This window comes from Aptenodytes patagonicus, chromosome 25, assembly GCF_965638725.1.
Source record: "Aptenodytes patagonicus chromosome 25, bAptPat1.pri.cur, whole genome shotgun sequence".
Classification (NCBI taxonomy): domain Eukaryota; kingdom Metazoa; phylum Chordata; class Aves; order Sphenisciformes; family Spheniscidae; genus Aptenodytes; species Aptenodytes patagonicus.
The window spans coordinates 2,324,413-2,342,917 of NC_134973.1; the positions used below are offsets into that span (position 1 = coordinate 2,324,413).

The following is an 18,505-nucleotide window of genomic DNA, read 5'->3' on the forward strand; positions in this document are numbered from 1 at the left end:
AGAATTCCTAACATTTTTTTTCCCCTGCAAATTCTTCTCTCCTTCCCCCCACAGATATTCCCCACTCATACGGGGTGGGGAGGGTATGGTTCACACCATTTAGTTGATGAGCAAACCTGAGGCATATGTCATGAGAGAAGCTCCTGCCAGAAGGTCAGGGCCGCAGCTGGAGCAGCAGCAGGTCCAGAGGACACAACAGCACTGAGGATATTGCAGCTGCAAAACAGCAACAGCACAGTGAGACGGTGACCGCCAAGTCAGCCCCAGGAGCCCTGCACCGTGCTATCTGCAGGTCCAGGCACCCAAGAGTTCTTGCTTTCTTGGCTGTTTGCCGTGTCTTGCAGTCTGAGCCTTCCCTTGCAGCTCCACTGCACTCCCCTCCCTGCCCCAGCTATCTCATCTGCTCCTCTCTGCATCCTGTCCAAATCCCTTGGATGGCTCCGTTTCGATTCAGATGGCAAATTTATTCTGAAGAGCAAGGATACAAATGGCATCCGGAAAGTCAGGGAGATCTGTAAACTTAGCAGACCGCTAGCTCTCTTACTCCAGTCATGCCTTGGTCGTTAGCCAGTACCTGCTGTGCTGACGAGGGGCATGAAATTCTCAGCGAAGCAAGAAAAGATTCAATGGCACAGCCCAAAGGTTAACTAAACTGGCAGGAGTAACCAGTTCTATTTTTGGCGATGCCCTGAGCCAACAAATTACCTTAGGCAAGCTGCTTTTTTGTCCTCCCGGTGTCCTTTATCAACCTGAGGTTGCATCACTACCAAGGCAGATGCCACGGTGTCTGCAAAACTCCCATTGGTTCTGGGACACGTCACCGGTGAAGAACCAGACAAGACCAAAGGTAAGTGCAGATGGTCCCCAGGCAACTCTGCCACGGGAAGGAGAGGGACCGTTCTCACTGCCTGCAGGGGATCAGCTTATACCTTGGCGTAACTACAAGAACCCTTATTACTGATCTGTGATAGCCCAGCCCAGCCCTTTATAAACAAACATGGAGTTGTTAAGCTTGAACTAGCGAATGCACCAGAGTGACTGCACTCTTTGTCAGGTATCGCCTTTGCTGGGTCTGTATTTACTAGCAGTTAACTCGACTGGAGTCTCAGGGTTCTCATTTTCCAAGGCAGCAAGAGCAGAGTGGCCCAAGAAGCTCCAGGAAATACTAACACAGTACAGAATCGCTCACCTGGGGTGAATTTTAGCAGTGGCTGGCTAGGCCAGGAAAGACTGGAAAGTCTTTGCAGGTGTCAGTTGTTGCAGTCACCAGCTCGTGACTGATCTTACTGAATTTTCATGCCATGAAAATTGCAACCAGCATGAGTTATGTATACTGGCGCGTGGGGGGGGAGGAAAAAAAAGCATTAAATACATGTCTTAGTCCTGCATTTGTTGGCTACAGGGAGGAGAGGGGCGAGTGAAGAAAAGTCTAATAGTATCTACTGCCCGCATAGACATTTTCAGTCTCTGGGACTTCAAAGGGAATAAAGGCCAGTTTCTCATCTGACGCCAAGCAACATAGCCCTGCAGAAGAAGCCATGCCCTGTGGCGTGTTTCCTGCCAAGATCAACATCCAAAGCAAAGCTGCGTATTTTACAGCAAAGGGCAGATAAGCAAGCATAGTGCCTTGGTGTTTGGCTCTGTAAAGCAGACCTAACAATTGAAATGTGTTGTCTAAGTGATCAGCCCGCATGAGAGTGTTAATATAGATTATCCAAATAAAATAAATTGTCAAGTACTAGTATAAAGTTATAGTTTGACAGAGGTTTGAAGAACTGTCACATCTGCTGCCCTTAGAAAAAGCAGGTCACAAAGTGTGGGAGTTGGGAAGAGCTCTTGGTTACAGAGTCTGACTGTGGACCAAGCTTCCAGAAGATACCGGGCAAATGCGGAGTATTCAAGAAATGCTAAAAAAACTTCCCCTTTGAAGATGCCTTTCCATTATAGAGTCACTCTTAACAATCAAAGTTTGACGTTACCTTTAAAGTGTGCTTGTGACGTGAGATTGTGGGAGAGGGGGAGTTGTGTTGATAACAGGCTCGACCTCGAAGGGAGGACCAAAAACTCCACAGAATCCATTTTGTTCCTGTTGGTAAATTTTATGGTGAGGATACCCAGATATTGCAGCGAGTGGAAAATGCAGATACATACATGATTTTGATAAAACCTCCCGTTAACGGTCTGCTTGGATCATTTACAGTAGGACAGCAGCATCTTGGTTGTCTATGCCTGGGACATTACAGCTTGTTGACTACTACGATATAAGTTACCTTTCCCTGAGTGCAGACACACTCCTGGAGGTGTTTAAAAGACGTGTAGACGTGGCGCTTAGGGACATGGTTCAGTGGTGGACTTGGCAGTGCTGGGTTAACGGTCGGACTTGATGATCTTAAGGGTCTTTTCCAACCTAAATGATTCTCTGATTCCTTCGTGTTTCTACCCTGCCTTGACATTTGCAGGCATTTAACATGCTGCAGCAGAAGACTAAGGTGGAGGAAGATGCCATCGAGGACAGAGGCGTCTCTCACAAGACCAGAGCGGTAGGGTAAGTGCCTTGACAAGGCCCAGGGTAAATGCAGACTGGGGCCGTGGTACTTTAGGCTTGTGCATGTGAAATCACCCGACTGTGGTTAGAAACGCTGTGTACAGACAGCACACTTCTTCCTGACAGGGGTTAGTTTGTCGGTGAGGCACAGGCTGGCTGCTGCTGAGAGGTCTGTTCTTCACCTTGGCCACAGGTTTCCTGTGACCTACAGAACATCACTCTACTTTCTGGTGAAACAGAAGAAATTCCATTTGCAAGTTCTTTCCTATCTCAAGCAAAGAATCGTATCTTCATACAGCTGTGGACACAGAGAGAGAGTGGAAATAAGTTTCTTCTTCAGCTTAATCATTCCCCATATGGAACAAGTCATATCTGCCCACCTAAATGACCCAAGACAGTTTACACAACTTTTCACTTTTATCACCCTTCTCGTCCAGCCCTGGCATTGGATCTGTAAGCTATTCTGGGCTAGCATTCCTCCGATAACGCTCACAAATTTCCAACTCCAGAGTCACTGGGAGCAAGTGACTCAACCCGAGATGTAGTTGCACCTCAGAACATTGACTCGGGGAGGGCAATACACTAGTTCAGAAATTTCCACATGAAGCGCAACAAGAGGAAAACGAATGCACTGAGAAAATATGCTGGTAAATATGCAGTCACAAGGAAGGAAGGGAGACAGAAGAGTCTGTCTGTAGCATAATCATTTCTAAACCTAAACAGGTTATGTCATCTTTCCCACCAAGGACTTGCAGCATCTTTCTGGTCATGTGAAAGGGTCTACAGCAAATAGGTGTAGGTGTCTTGGGGGGAAAAAAAAACCCAAACAAACCCAAAACAAAAACAAACCCACACACAATAAAAAAAGACATACACACACACTGAAATCCCACACCAAATTAAGTTCTAGATTCATATCCAACTCTCAGCTGTCACAAATCAACATAGCTTCACCAAAGCGAAGGAGTCTTCACCAGAACACACCAGCTGATAAGTGACCTTCATCTGCCTCAGGCTGTAATAACATGACTCTTCTGCAGTTTTGTTCTCGTAAACAAAACTGGAGCAAACAGTATTTGCCCTGTCTGTCATAGGCACAAACGCCTTTTTATTTTTTTAATACTCATTAAAACCTACACATTAGTGGCTTTTGAAACACTGCAGAAAGGCAAAGGCTGTCTGTTGTTTTACACAACATGCAAAGTACAGTATGTGGCATACGCATTTATGAAGCCTGAAAGGCTGTGGAGAATTAGAATTTCTAGCCTATATAATAATTTAGTTTGATGCTAGAGATCACCTCTCTTTGGAGGTCTTGCCTATATCCTCTGAACATTAAAGCTAAAACCAAATTGCAATGCTATTTATGCCCACAGGTAATTCCACTTTTGAAAAAGAATTTGATGGAAAGCCATTTGCTCCAAAATGAGATGCACACAGAAGTTACATGTAGAAGAGTTGTTTCCAGCAGCTCAGAAAAAAAAAAACCAATTGCATCTCCGGAACTTCAATAAACAAAAGAATTACATCTTTTCTCTTGCTGCTGTAGGATGAGAACAGCAGGCTTGTTTCCCCATTCCCACGCCAAGGGACCTTATTGCAATGGTGTCACAATGTTTACCAGGCAGATTTAGCCCAAAGCAGAACAAGGCTGTGCCCCGTCTGTCCTCCCCGTTTAAACTGTGTTGTAACCAGGGGAGGGATGAATGTGTAACCAGAGTGACAGATAGCAACACGGAAAGATGCTCTATCACTTGATTACACAGGGTCCAGATACCATTCTGTGTGCTGTGAGACAAGACAAGCAGAGAAGTTGCTGATGATGGTTGACTGTCGTCGGAGTGTGGTGCAAGACCCATGCTCCTGTAATTCAGTCTGAAATGTTAATAATCCACAGGGCTTCTTAATATTTTTCTGTGTTTTTAAACATAAACTCACTGTAGTAAAAAAGTTACAGAACTTTAAAATGCTCACAGTTGTGAGCATGTTGAACTTCCCACACAAACAAGCTGAACCTTTCTGTTTAATATTCAGGTTCCAAACTTCCAGAAGACTTCAACTTTTTGTCCCAGTTCAGGACAGAAGAAGTGACCTGAAACATTGAAAACATTCACAAGGTAGGCAGATAGAAAGTGGTTGTCCTCCCACGGTCTGGTTTTCAGAATAATTCTGCCGCAGCTTACCTGGTCAGCATGTGAGTTACACTATGTCCAGCCGTGTGGTCTTTGCCCTATTGCTCGTCCGTCCCGCAGGACAGCCACTGCAGCACGACTCCCAGCGGTGATTTTTTTGTAGAAGAAAATTGTCCCTCATCCGATGGCTCGAGGGAATTGTGCTACAGCAGTTGAAGTAGTTGTTGCCTCTCATTGACCCCCTTTACCTTAGCTGCTGCAGTTCACAGTGCCGCAGCTCAGGCTCACTTTGCTGCTGGTCGAGGCTACACAGCCAGGCTTTGCATGGAGGTGACCAAAGCAAAAGCACGTGCACCTTTCTCTTGGCACTGCTGGGCAGATGATGGCTTTTGGCAGAGAGTTGGAATGGAAAGGTGAGGACAGACGTGGCAGTTCACTACAGCCTGTCCATGAAAACCTTAAAGACTCAGCTATACCTCTCTTAAATACAGCTGACGCTGTTTGCTGTGATCCTTCTTCCAGCAGGCCACTGGTACAGAAACCCAACAGCTCTTCCCACCTACTGGAGTGCAGAGTCAGGCATCTTAAACAGCATATCACACCACTGTCAGATCCAGCAGATGAGGAGTGAAGTTCTCATCCCAAGCCGTACCTGCTGATTATCAGCCCCATTGATTTGCTGATGCACAAATGTTTGCTAAATCATTGCAGGCAAAAGCAACTGATACGGCTTAAATCATGTAAATAACTTGTCTAAATTAGGGTAGCTGATTTTGCCTGATAGCAATTTTAGTGATCATTTCTCAACTTCACTGCTGGTAACATTCACCTCCAAAACGCACGAGAAGGTGGTGCAAATTTAGGGCAGTAAGCTTTCCACCAGCATATCTATATCTGGGAAGCAAACAGCCTTAGTGTAAGCCATAGAAGGAGGTGGTTTGAGCTAGTGACTTGATTTTGCATGGCTGCAGGCAGGGCAGTGGTCACACATGCTGCTCTGCCAGAAGAGAGGTGGGGAAAATAACCCTACCTATTAGGAGACAACAAACTGATGAAGGTGTAACATCTTCACCCGGAAGTTGTCTGTTGCTAATGTTAACTAGAAAAAAGAACCCCAAAACAGGACTTTTTTGCCAGCATAGCTGCATTCACGCAGTGCATGTTTGGAAGCAGTGGTAGTAACAGCTTGGAGGTAAGGGGTTTGTGTTTGGGGTTTCTTTTTCTGCACTCCCAGAGAACCTTGCTGCACTGACTAAACGTGGAAATAAAAACTATTTTATTTGGCCTCACCTTGGCCTCACCCCTAGCAGGTACCATTGATGATCTCCAGGAACCTCCTGGATTGCTTGTGCCCTGCTGCGCTATCCCTCCAACAGCTCTCAGGACAGTTGAACTCCCCCATGAGGACCAGGACCTGCAAACACAAGGCTCACCCATCCCCAGATGAGCTCCTTCCTGAAGAGCCTGTATTCCCCCATTGCAGCAGTCTGGTCATGGGAGCCATCCCACCACATCTGCATGATCCCAGCCAGATGGTAGCCCTGTAGCTGCACGCAGGTCTCCAGCTCCTTGTGTTTATTCCCCGTACCGCTGGCATGACTTCAGAGCGGCACCCCGGCACGTTGACTTCCTAGAAATGGTTTTGGGGATTTCTCCATGACGGTGCCTTATAAGCACTTCTTTGCTCACGTGTAGATGTTGGAAGTGACACCGCTTAAGCCATTTTGTTGATTTTGTGATCCCTTCCCGTCACATCACCCAGGCCCTTTGCTTGTTGACCCTGTCCGTCATTCCCTCCCAGGCTGCTGGTTACTGTCCCTCCCCGTTGTTCTTAGTGCCTGTGGTTATCCGGGAAACAGGGGGAGACTCATTTAAACTCACTGCACTAGAAAAGAAGTTCTGCATTGTACAGAAATTCCACTGAAACCTAACGCCAGTCATTGAGAATTTAATTACACAGATGTTGCCTCCATACAAAAGTTGTGTTGACATAAGCTATATTGATTTAGTTATATCAATATGACTATCTTTGATTACGCCTAAGTTGTGGACACGTCCTCCCCTAGCTTCTGTGAGCTGAGACGGCTACAGCTCACTGCAGGGAGTGGCACGCAAAACCCCACATACACTGTTTTTTCCATGACTGTATGCAGTGTTTTTTGCAGAATTTCCAGACTGCTACGGCCAAACCAAACAGATAACACTCCAGTTAAACGCTTAGTCCTTCAATTCTGCTAAAAGGAAATTTACAGGGTGGGGGGAAGAGAGCATTTGGGTTTCTAGCTGTGCTAAAAACTTGTTGGGGGGAAGACACGAGATTGAGAAGAGTAACTTCTTCTAAGTCCACGCCCTCAAAACTGCAAGCCGGGAAGCCTTTGCTGGGGACTGTTGCGATACTTGCTGCCGCCCAAGGGAGCTAGAAGAAAGGGCAAGGGAAGGGCTGAACGCCCTTTCTTCTTTCTCCCATCTTCAGCACTCACCTGTTTGCTTTCAGGCTGGGTAAGGCTGGAAGGAAAGCGGTGCTCTGGTATGCTCTCAGGAGGGGACAGAGCATCCTGTAACACTGGAGCAGCGACAGCCCGGATTTCATTTTCCTGCTGAGGAGACGCGTGGGCAGAGGACGACATGTGCTACGATGCCACTGGGAAATTCCAGCATGGCCTTGGCACAACCGCACTCAACAGATTTATCCTCTTAAGCCCAGCCAAAAGCACTGAAGAGGGTTGTTGTCTGACCACCAGCAAATTCAGAAATGTATGATGCAGAAGACAACACTCCTGGGGCCGTGGTTGGAGCAGGCTTTCACCCAGCATTATCGATATAGGCTGCAGGGCTCGAGGGACATGGCAGCTCCACGCAGGAAAAGCCATCGGTTCAGTTTGTTTCAGCACCCCTGAAGAAGCTTCCTCAGGAGCAGCGGGTATGGAGATGTAACCCTGTTCTCAAGTGCTTCTCTGGAGCAACTACCTGCCTACAAAAAAAGAACCTATCCTATCTGCGTCACAATTTAAAATCATTGTTAAGTTAAATTTTATTGCTGATACAGTAAAAGAAAATCCGTTATTGCAGTTTAGACAATCTTCTTAGCTTACATGGGATGATGCTGTTTATACTTTGGTAGAGCGGACACAGAGAGCCACCAGTTCAGGCTCCTTATATTTTGCACCAGATGCACTGGGATCACTCAGCAGCAAAATACAGCACGGAGAAGGGGGAACCTGAGACAGAAAGCTTTCGGGTAGGAAAGTGCTGTGTGGTCGGTACCTGTATAAAAATAGGGATTCTCCCCATTAAAACTGAACACAAGCAAACTTGTTGTTTAAGCAAAAAAGCCCAAAGGCAATTTTTTGTTTTGGTTTGGTTTTAATCCTCTGGGAAATTTTTCATTTTTTCAGTAAAACAATTCAAGGGAATAGCTTCAGTTAGGGTTTCATTACCAGCGGCCAAAACAACAGTATTTTTCACGGATAAACATGAAATTTCAAAGGATCCCACTACCTTTGCAGGGCATTTGCCTCCATCAAAAGACTAGTTATTGTCAAAATCTCCCTTTAGTGAAATCAAGTCAAACGGATCCGTTGAGCGGGATTGGATTTTAGCTGAATTCCAGTTTGCTTTGAGGAACGTGCCCTCCTGTGGGTATCTGTTACAGCTGCAGCAAACGTGCTCCTTTGCGAGCAGGCTTAGTTTCTTCTCTTTCTTTACCAGCAGCTTTCTCAAATAAGGCTCCTTCCCCCAGACCCACCCCGATACTGTACAGGCTGAGAGGGATGAGATCTGGCTTATGCAACAGGTTGCAAGAAACAAGGAAAAATTAATTCCAGCGATCAGCTTGACACAAGAGGTGACAGACGGGTCCCTAGTTAAAAATAACAGCCCCGTGATCACTCCCCGGGTTCCCAGGAGGGAAGTGGCTAACTTCCAAGGTTTTTAGGACTTTGTCAAAGGTTGTGCGCTGGGCATTATCCAGCATTTCAGGATATTGCTGGCAGGGTAAGGCAAGACGGGGAACCTCTGCTTTGGGTTTCATACAATAACTGACGCTTCGGAAAGAAGAAGAGCACGTCCGAATGTGTTTTGCATTTCTTCTGCAGAGGTACAGATGCCGGGAAGCGGAGCATCGTGCCCTAAAAACTAAAGCGGTAACAGAGCTGCAACAGCATGTTGCAGGTGATACTAAACTGGGAAGGACTGCAGGCACTTCTGAACGATTTCGTTAGGCTCTTAGTAAATTTGAGGGGTGACTCAGAATCAACGTGCTGCTATTCAACGTGGCCAAATGCAAAGTACGGTGCTTAAGGAGGAATAAGTGAGCACAGTATTGCAGGATCAAAAATAACTATTTACGTAGCACTTCTATAGGGAAGGCCTGGTTTTTTCTTACAGAAAAAAACAGAGGGTTGTTTCATTTAGAAAACAAGAGTTGAGGGAAGACATGAGAGCAATCTTCAAACACATCAGCAGGTGCTATTAAGAAACAGATACTAATCTGGTCTCCATTTCCCTTGGTAAAGGTGGATGTTTATGTGCATTAGACGACTTCTCAAAAACTATTCCTTCTCTATTTTCTATTTTACTTTTTATTAAGCAATGACACCCTCATGTAAAGGTTGATCTTTTTAAATGTCCTTGGCTTAAGGGTCTACAACTCATTAAGAGAGCGACTTACTTTTCTTTGGAGCGTCTCAAAATCTCACCCGGCATGTCCTTGGTGCTCAGACACACAACTCTGTGAATTTTTCCAGTATAACTCTCGTAGTAACCTGTCGAAAGCAGGTATACTAACCCCAAATCTGTGGACAGACCAGATGCTAACCAGCAAGTCCAGTCTCTCCAATTTATATTGCCTCACTCAGTCACTTTCTCTCCGTCTCTCGCTTTTCCAGTAACTCCTTTCCTGATACGTTAGGTAAAAACTAATAATCCTGCGGCGTTTGGAGCTGGCTGTGTTATTGGAGTCTCCATGGGTACAAATTCCACACACTTCCTTGGCTTAGACTGGGACATAGTTTTCAGAACACGTTACAGAAAAATACATCATAAAAGCTTTTTATTGCATGTCAATAAGGTGATCCCTGAAATCTTGAAATGTCTGACGGGGATTTTTCAAAGCAATTGAAAAGCACACGTGGTGATTCTGCTGGGTTTAACTGGGGGGAAAAAACTAACAAGACCCCCACAAACAAAAGTATTCCGTAAAGCTTTATAAAAAATGCTGCTTTCCTTGGCAGCACCTGCCTTCAAAAACCGTGGAGAAGAACTGAGACCGACCTGGAGCACATATTGGTTTTCATTATGCAGCCCTTGCTGCCAGAATTAAAATAAATAAGAGAGGATGTGGGGAGCGGAGCACCTCCCTCTCCTGTGGTTAAAGCAAGTGTCTTAGCCGCCTCAGATCTATCGGTCATTTTAAACTTCAGAGAAATGCCCGGGATATAGGACTGGGTTAACTCTGCATGGGTCAGGCCAGCTCCGAAGCAGCGAGGTTGATGTGTGTTGGTGCCGCAATAAGAGGAAGGACACATCCCCGCTTGTTTTTAAAGCTATCCCTCCATTCATAATTTCTTCTTTAGGAGCAAAATTGTATTTAAACCTTAACCAAAAAGCCATGACCAGGCTCCTCATCGTCATAATACTATCAAGACCCTTTGGTGGCAAAGAGAAACCTCTTAGAATTTGAACACCGGAACCATCTTAACTTTCAAATAAGTTTAAATTTGTCGCCTATTAGAAATGCAAGGTGAAAAAGAGAAAAATCACATTAAGTGCAGTGTCAGTGTTTCCTTCACTGCCTCTTTCTTAGGGACAGACACAAAACTCAGCCTTCCTGAAATGCCAGAAAACAAGAGAATTTGGCCGTTCTTTGCAAAAAGACCGGGACGAGATGGCTCAGCATGAGCTGGGGTTCTTGCAACTACTTAACATTCATTTCCAAGGGAGTTGCTTTAACTACCTGGAAAGGTTTGTACATGCTGATTTATTTTTATAGGAATCTGTATCCAGAGGAGCATCCCAACCCTGCAGGGGCCGAATTTGTGATGCCCGCTACAAAAAGCTTGGTTTTCCCCTCAAAATGAAGGAACAAAAGTCATCCTTATGGATAGATTTTAGCCTGCATGCGTTCAGGACACCTGCCGCTGCCTTGCTGGCGAGGCCGGGCAGTCGTGCCCGGACTGGAAATGTAAGCTTAAGGCTACAAATCCCCTTCTTCACCCAGCGCAATCTTTCAAGTCTCTCCTGGTCACTCAGGGAAGGGATTTCAAGGAAACACCACCTGAAATCCGCTGGGTTTCCAGCCCGAACCGCTTCCAGGAGGGCAGAGGATGTCCGTGCTGGGTAACACCGATTCTCTCCGCAGGCGTAGCGGGGATGTTCATTTAAGGGGAGAAAGCGTAGAGCCGAGGTAGCTGCTGCTTTTGCAATTCTCTGCGTCCAGAGACTATCGTTGAGGCTTCATTTTCTCTCCACCACCAACGTAAAAACATCGGTTACATCTTCCCACCCGTCAGCGGGTGCTATGTGGCTTTTCCCCGGTGCAGTATCCCAAAGCCTCGACGTGCTGCACATGTGCAAATACATGTATCTGCGGGGTGGCCGGATTCCGCACATTTTCCGGCCGAGCGCGGGTGCTGGGAGCCGTTCCCGAGTTGCCGGCAGCTGGCAGATGTCTCCTGCGGACTCACTCCGGCTCCGCACGGAGCTCATCGGAAAACACGCTTGGTGCGGCAGCCGTTCGGGGTTCGAGCCCAGCGTTTTGTGGACTTAGCCCGTTCTTTAAAACCCGTGACTGGCGCTCCATCAGGAAGCGTTTGCTGTTAGACGGATAATTTTGTGCCATGGGACGACGATGCCGCTTCCACCCTTACCCGTCGCATCCCCCAACCAAACTCCAAGCGCTGCCGGCGCCTCATTTCACCTGCGCTGGGGCGGGAAGCGGGAGCGTGTACCCGTGCATAAGGATGCCGCCGCGCAGCAATTCACTTATATTTCTAAAATTGGCACCAAACCAGGACCCCCGACCCCTGTTTCTCCACCAGCTCCCATCCGTCCCACGCTCTGCCCCCCCCCCCGCCTCCCGCTTTTGACTTCACAGCCGGTCGCTATGGAAACGGTTTGATGTCATGGGGAACTGGGAGCTCAGGTAGGGAGAAACCAGCGGCAACTCGGAGAAACCGCGAGCCCGCCCGTGTGCGGACCGGATTTGTGCCGTTGCCCAGGAACCAACGGGAACTTTTTAATATTCAATGTCAAATATTAATATTTAATAGTGGAAAAAATAACTTTTTTTTTCCCCCATATCAAAGCGCGGAGCCCACAGGATCGCGGCTTTGTGCCCGTGTCGCGCAGCCGGCCAGCCTCCCCCCGTCCCCCCCCGTCCCTCCCACGGCCGCCCCACCGCCCACCCGTGCCCGGGGCGGGCCCGCACCGTCCCACGGCGGCCCCTCGCCGCCGCCCCCCCCCCCCCCCCCTCCCTCCCCCCCCGCCCCGCGCTGAAGCGCCAAAGCGCGCGCCAACTCTCCGCCCCGCCTCCTCCCCGCCGCCATTGGCCCAGCCCCGCCGCGTCCCGCCCCTCCAACGACAGACAGCCGTCGCGCCAACCGCCGGCGGCGCCCCGCGGCGGAGTGGGCGGGGCCGGGCGGTGACGTGCGGGGAGAGGGTAGCAACAGTTGCCTCGAGACCCGGCGCCAGGCGCCATAGTGACCGTAGCCCTGGAGACTGTTACTTGCCAACGGGAGCAACGCGCGGCCCCGGCGGCCGGAGCCCAGCGCAGCCCGCGGCGCCCGGCGGGGAGGGCAGGTGAGCGGGGGCGCGGCGCCCCGCCGGGGGGGGGGGGCGGGCGGTCAGCGAGCCCGGCCGCGGGGGTCCCGCCCGCTGAGGGGTCCCGCCCGCTGAGGGGGCCCGCGGCGGGGTAGGTGGACGGGGCGGGGGGGGGGGGGGGCGAGGCGGTTCGCGGCCCCCGCGGGGGTGGGTGAGGCTGGGGGCGGCAGCAGACGCGGAGACCCCCCCGGCCCATCCCGGCCCTCCGCCCCGTCCCGGCCGCAGGCTTCGCGCCTCGGAACGTTTCCCCGGGGTCCGCCGCCCCTCGGCGTCGCCCCGGGGCTGAGGGCGCTCCCCGCGCCGCCCCCGGAAAGTTGGGAGCGGCGTCGCGCCCGGGCGGAGCGGGGGAGGCGACATCCCCCCCCCCCCGCCCCGGTGCCGCTGCCCGGGGGCACCGCCCGCAGCGCGGCGGTCCCCGCTCCGCGCCCTGCCCGGGGAAGCGGAGTCCGAACCGTCCCCTCGCCTCCGGCGTGGTGGTGGCGGCCCCGGCGGGGGGGGGACCGCATCCCTCCCGCCGTAACCAACTTCTCTCCGGCTCGTTTTTTCCTTTAACTCCCTGCTCTGGGCGTCAGGCTTGGTTCAGAGCAAACCTCGGCTGCTACAGACCCCGGCGGGCTCCGTCCCCCCCTCCCGCGGCGGTGGGAGCTTGCAAGTGCCTGGTGAGAGTTGGGAAGAGGGGAGTCGGGCCGGCCAGCCCCTCTGCCTTCCTGCTAAGAAGCTCGCATACCTCTTGTGTTGTCTCCGGTTTTCCCCCGGGCACTCCTCCTAGTCTCACTGGGGCCGGGGGGTCGATTTCAGCTCCAGCTCATCCCTTTAGTTTGCCAGAGCTCCGGAATCCCAGCACTTGCTTTCTTGTTGGTCTTAGAAATGAGCGAAAATTGCAATAAGACCTATTTTTAAGCATCTGCCGTCTATTCCTGACTTGGTTTCTCCAGTTTTGTTTCACAACATACTTTATTCAAAACAGGCTCATCTCCTGTTAGAGCAGGATTTTGTGTATGTGCCTATTTCGAGCGTGAGTTTGTGCAGTCTGATTAAATCTTTCCATTCTTTGACTTAGATACTACTCTAAAGTCTTTTTTTGGTTTTGCCATTGAAAGAAGCAAATCTTACTAATTAAAGAGCAAAGTGGAATAAGCAATAATTTTATTAAATCTACTTTATGTTTTTGCGCTTGGAATATCCTTAAACTGACCATGCTCAGCTTCAGATTCATTTGTTAGTCAAGGCTTTTTTCATCTGCTTCTGCCCAAACTTTTCAACTCTCCATCCCTCTTACAAATCATTTGAGAATAGAGAGTAATTGCTGGCTTAAAAAAAGAAAAAAAAAATCAGTCTCAAAATATAAACCTTAAGCTTCCCAAGACTGGGGTTCCTTCTTTGCCTCTGCTGTTAGACTATCTGCGTGAGTTTGCTTCCGTCAGTCTAAGATGAATTCAGTCTTATCTCAGGTTTTATTTTAAAGTTATGCATCTAGTGGAAGGCAGTCGACATGGAAGGGAAGGCATCTCGGAAGGCCCTCTCACGGTTACCTGTTTCGAGATGGGTTGAATCAGCCTCTGAAGGTATCTGTTGAGGGAGTCTAGGCTGAGCCAGGTTGGACATTTGACTTCTAGATGGCTGAAGTCAGGTGAGGAAAAACCTGCACTTGTAGGACCAAATTGTGGGTGTTGGATATCTGACATCGGGACTGGGATGCGGTGGCTCCGTCAGCAACGCTCATTGATTCATTTTGAAAGTCTTCGTTCATATTTTAAAAAGCCAACACATCCCACTGGTTCTTTACCTCTCAATATTGCTGTCCCAAGGGACATGAAATCTATTTGAATTTTGTGAGATGTTTTGCATTTGCCTTTTGGTGTATACAGGTGTGGGCATGCTCCGTATTTTTGTTTTAAGCCTTTAGAGTTCATGCCCTCAAAGCTGTTCCCGTAACGGCGAGGTTTGGAAATACTCATCTTTTCAAACGGAATCTGGATTCCCAGGTAACCGCCGGATCTGGGCCTTAAGGGTGAAAGCGCGCACAAAAGCAAGCGAGGGGTTCACAACTGGATTTTCTTTGTCCCCGCTTGCTTTCTGCAAAACGGGAATGATCCCGGTGCATTCGTGGGTGGTGATAAGAGCATCCGCTGCCACAGGGGAATGCAAGAGCCAGGTCCGTCAGCCTTCACATGGGGCTCCCACAGACAGTCCCTGCTTTGCATTTCCCTGCTGTGCCATTTGCATCTCATGAATTCCTCTCATAGTACCGTGTCCCTGTCTTGGGGCCCTGCGTGCCAGCCCTGCTGTGGAAGGGTCCGAGCGAGTGCGAAATCTCAGTGCTGTGCTACAGCAACTGGAGAGGGTGTAAGATGTGCAGGCAACTCGCTGGGGGCCGTGGCCCGGTGCAGCAAATTCTCCCTTAGCATCAGATCTGCCCTCTCAAAGAGCGTTTTGTAGGTTTGGCATATAAATGGAGGCCCATCTTCATCAAGGGATTTGGCACCACGTGTCCCGTTGAGTCCCCCGCAGCAGGGGTGGGAGGGAGGGAAGGGGTCGCCCATCTCAAGACTGAAGGCTGAGTGCGGTCTAGAGAGAGTAGCTGTTAAATCATGTGTTGTGTTCCTGCAGGTACATTAAAAATACGCCTTCTGTGTATTTTTGCAAGTGTAAATCTGAAACGGTAATTTAAGGCCATAATTGTTGAAGACGTGAGCAGGCAGCGCCACTGATGTCAACTGTCCTGGCTACCTGCTGGGGTAAATTCTCCAGTTGAGAGTATTCAGTGCCACTAAAAGTCACCTCTGTACTTGTTACTCTCTTCTGTGACAACTTCTTCAGGGCTGCCATAAATGTAAAGCCTCAGTCAGTGGTTAATAACTGTAGCTTTTCCTAGCTCGATTGCAGTAAAATAGATGGCGCCAGTCATTGTCTTTAAATAGTCTCATGCTTGTAACACCTCAGAGCATTGACAGCTGTTATGTTTAATCACAACATGTTTTCACTTTTAATACAGGCCTGTAAACATAGCTGTTTTACCGTATTCTAGCATATTTTCCTTGTTCAGTTTTAGTACTCTAGAGCTAAAAGCGTCCTGCGGCGTGCAGGGTCACAGCGCAGGGAGGGCAGTGCTGATTCAACAGGCGTATCTTACCACTCAGCTTCTCAGCCAAAGTTTCTGCTGGAGGCTGCCGAGTTATATTTAAACCAAGTTTTCCCCTCTTTCCCTCCCTCGAAACAAATGCCAGCGCAGTTAACGTCTGGACGCCTGCCAGCTGGAGCAAAGTACTGCCCGGACCAGCGTGCCAGGGCTTGCCGTGGGTGCTGCGGAGAGGAGCGCCTCACCTCCCCGTGTGTCAGCGCGTGCAGCTCGGTGATCCGGGATTATGTTTCTGATATTTGAAACATATGCAAGGTTTCTTTCTGTAATCTGCGCTTTGAGACTCAGTATTTTGTCTTATTTGGACTGGCAGTTCTTTATTCCTGTGTTCAAACATCCACAAATCCACCTTATTGTCTAAGAATGTGCTGCCTTTCTCACGTTAGGCTGTTTCTGTCTAAGTAGCATATGAACTAATTATGCCATAAATACATAAATAGACAACAAAACACTTCTTCAGTGCAAGCCACGTACCCATTAATACACTGAACAAAGAGGAGTCTTTGTACGGGGCACTACCTACAGAATATCACTTTTCTTAACAGAGAAAGCATGGAGGAAATTATTTCAGGGCACATCAGTACACAAACTGTTTCCAGTTTGGGGGGAAAGGAGAAAAAAAAAAAAAACCCAAAACAAACCCACCTTCAGCTTTGGGTCATGCTTTTATGAAAGATGGCTATGTCTGCATCTCACCCAGCTAAAACAGAAGGACTAGAAAAGTTTAAATTTTCTTAATTCAGCTGACTTGTTAAAACAATATGTAGTTATGTATAGACGTGTGATTTCACGTCAATGAATGCGAAAATCTTCCTCTGATGATGTTCCTGCTTACTTACGACGCCGGGGGGTTAGGCAGTATGTATCCAGCATTAAATTTACAAGGAGAATTTTAAATTGCAACAGAAGCAAGAGTCTTCCCAAACACAACTTTGTAAACTGTTTTGTTTTGCTGATCTGGTATTACACAGGAGTTAAGAGCTGTAGAAACGCCACATGAAGGCTTTTGAAAGTAATTTAAAGGCAATTGATAACCTTGCTTTTTTCCTACATTAGATTTCTATTAAGAAATTAAGAATTTTTTTCTGAGCTTAATAAATGCTGAAGAAGTCTCAGCATAGTACAAATGTGTCGTAGCGGTGAAGCTTTGAAAGAGATTAGCAATTGAACATTGCAGTTGCTTCCAAAGAAACAGGGGTCACAGAATGCTGTGCCAATGACTTTATATAAAGCAAATGCAAAAAAAAAAAAATTCAGATTCTTTGTTTTCTTGTCCCATATCAATACTCTGCTGAAGGAAATCCTCAGTGTCTCTAGCAAGAAGCTGACAAAAGAAATAATTGCACTGACGGCAGCGATATTCCTCCGTGATGCATCATTTAGTTCATTGATGCATCTTATGACCGTCCAGTATCCACAAACGATTTTTTCTGTTTGAGGTGGTTCTTCTCTGGCTTTATGTGCGGGAATGTCTGAATTTGTATGAGGACAAACGATAGCAGGTACCTGTGTGTATGCTATGATGAAGACTGGCAGTTTGAAACACCTCCCTGTCTTCTGTGGCACAGTGACTTCATGCTCTGACTTCTTCAGGGCATCTCTAGTTTTTACAAAGTCTCTAGTCCTTCCAAAGAAAATGCAGAACACAACCAGAAACCAAGCGAAAGCGGGAGGCAAGAAGGCTTTTGTGGTTGCCATCATCTCCAAGATGCATGTGGCAGTGTCTCTTCATGGAGATCAGCACCTGCTCCTCAGGAGTTGTCCTGTCGCACCTCTCGGGGCAGCCCAAGCTGAGCTGACAAAAGCACTTTTCTGTTGCTTGCCGCATCTATGCCGTGAATTTTGCTACCGTAGCTACATGGTGCCGAAGGGGTGTGTTTCCTTTCTGCGCCCTTGCCAGCTGATGCTGTTCTGCTGTGAGAAATCCACAGTGTGGGTCAGGGTTTCCAAAACGTTGCCTGCTCAGCTGCCCTCATAGGAAAGGACTTGGTTGTACTGTGGAACGGCGTGGCAGCAAGCTCCAGGGTTTGGGGCAGGGGGCATGCAGGACCAGCAGGAGACCTGCCTCCAGTCCTGCTGCCTCCCCTCTTAGCCACCAAGTGGCTCCTGGTGTTGTACACAGATGAAGATGTTTGCATGTGAAATTATATTTTTCCCCATCCCTTTTAGAGAAGAGGTTCATGGCTGGATTTACTCTTCTCCCATACAGCTTTGGAGTGCACGTTTTGCCTTTCCCGTTGGGAACTGAACCCGTGCTGGTACGCACCAGCAGACGTGTGCTGCAAACACGTGCACGTCTCCTTGGCAGGCGTCTCATGGACGAGTGAATCCTTGTAAAGTCCACATGACATGAATGAATCTGGGTGTGAAGAAAGAGGGTTCTGCCTCCATAGCTGAGTTTTGTAAGTGCCCAACTTGTCTGGAAGCGCTAGGATGAAATCAATGCTGAATCTATGCGGTGATGCACCAGTTATTCAGGAGTTTGTCTGGGATTACGTGGTTGGTGGTTCTTCGAGGTTAACGCAAGGCAGAGGGCCCCACTGAACTAAGCCCCCGTTGCATCCTCTCCCCATCGCCCCATGGCCGTGGTGGCAGAGGGTTTCACCAGTGTCTGAGGACAGAACTGAGTTTCCACCTGGACAAAGCAGGGCCTTGCCGAGAAGGGTGGAGAAGGCAGCCTGCCCTTACCAAGCGGTGTATCGCTGCCTCCCACGGGCGAGTGTGCCTGTTCTTCACTGCTCGGCCAAACCTTTCCAGTCTGCTGCAACCGAGGCTACCGCTGGAGAAGGGAAGCGAAAGGAGGCATCTGGAGATGTGTGTGATTAGGCGGACAAATGGCCCATCTCCATGCAGCCAGGGGTTGCTTGTGGG

The 18,505-nt window shown here is 48.7% G+C and overlaps 2 protein-coding genes and 1 long non-coding RNA gene across 7 annotated transcripts in view; 2 read left to right on the forward strand and 1 right to left on the reverse strand.

Moving 5' to 3' along the window:
• Window positions 1-13,307, reverse strand: part of ACSBG2 (acyl-CoA synthetase bubblegum family member 2) — a 32,756-nt gene extending 19,449 nt beyond the window's left edge. Inside the window, exon 1 of the mRNA XM_076359591.1 lies at window positions 13,223-13,307. The gene's annotated coding sequence lies outside the window, so the exon portion shown is untranslated. The remainder of the gene's footprint in view (window positions 1-13,222) is intronic.
• On the forward strand, window positions 758-7,264 carry LOC143170919 (uncharacterized). The gene is made up of 4 exons (XR_012997114.1): window positions 758-847; window positions 2,460-2,545; window positions 4,580-4,662; window positions 7,172-7,264. It is a non-coding gene; the product is annotated as an uncharacterized LOC143170919 (long non-coding RNA).
• Window positions 12,439-18,505, forward strand: part of RFX2 (regulatory factor X2) — a 60,008-nt gene continuing 53,941 nt past the window's right edge. For 4 of the 5 annotated variants that reach the window (XM_076359594.1, XM_076359596.1, XM_076359597.1 and 1 more), the window contains exon 1: window positions 12,439-12,474. The gene's annotated coding sequence lies outside the window, so the exon portion shown is untranslated. The remainder of the gene's footprint in view (window positions 12,475-18,505) is intronic. The other variant, XM_076359595.1, reaches the window with a different exon arrangement.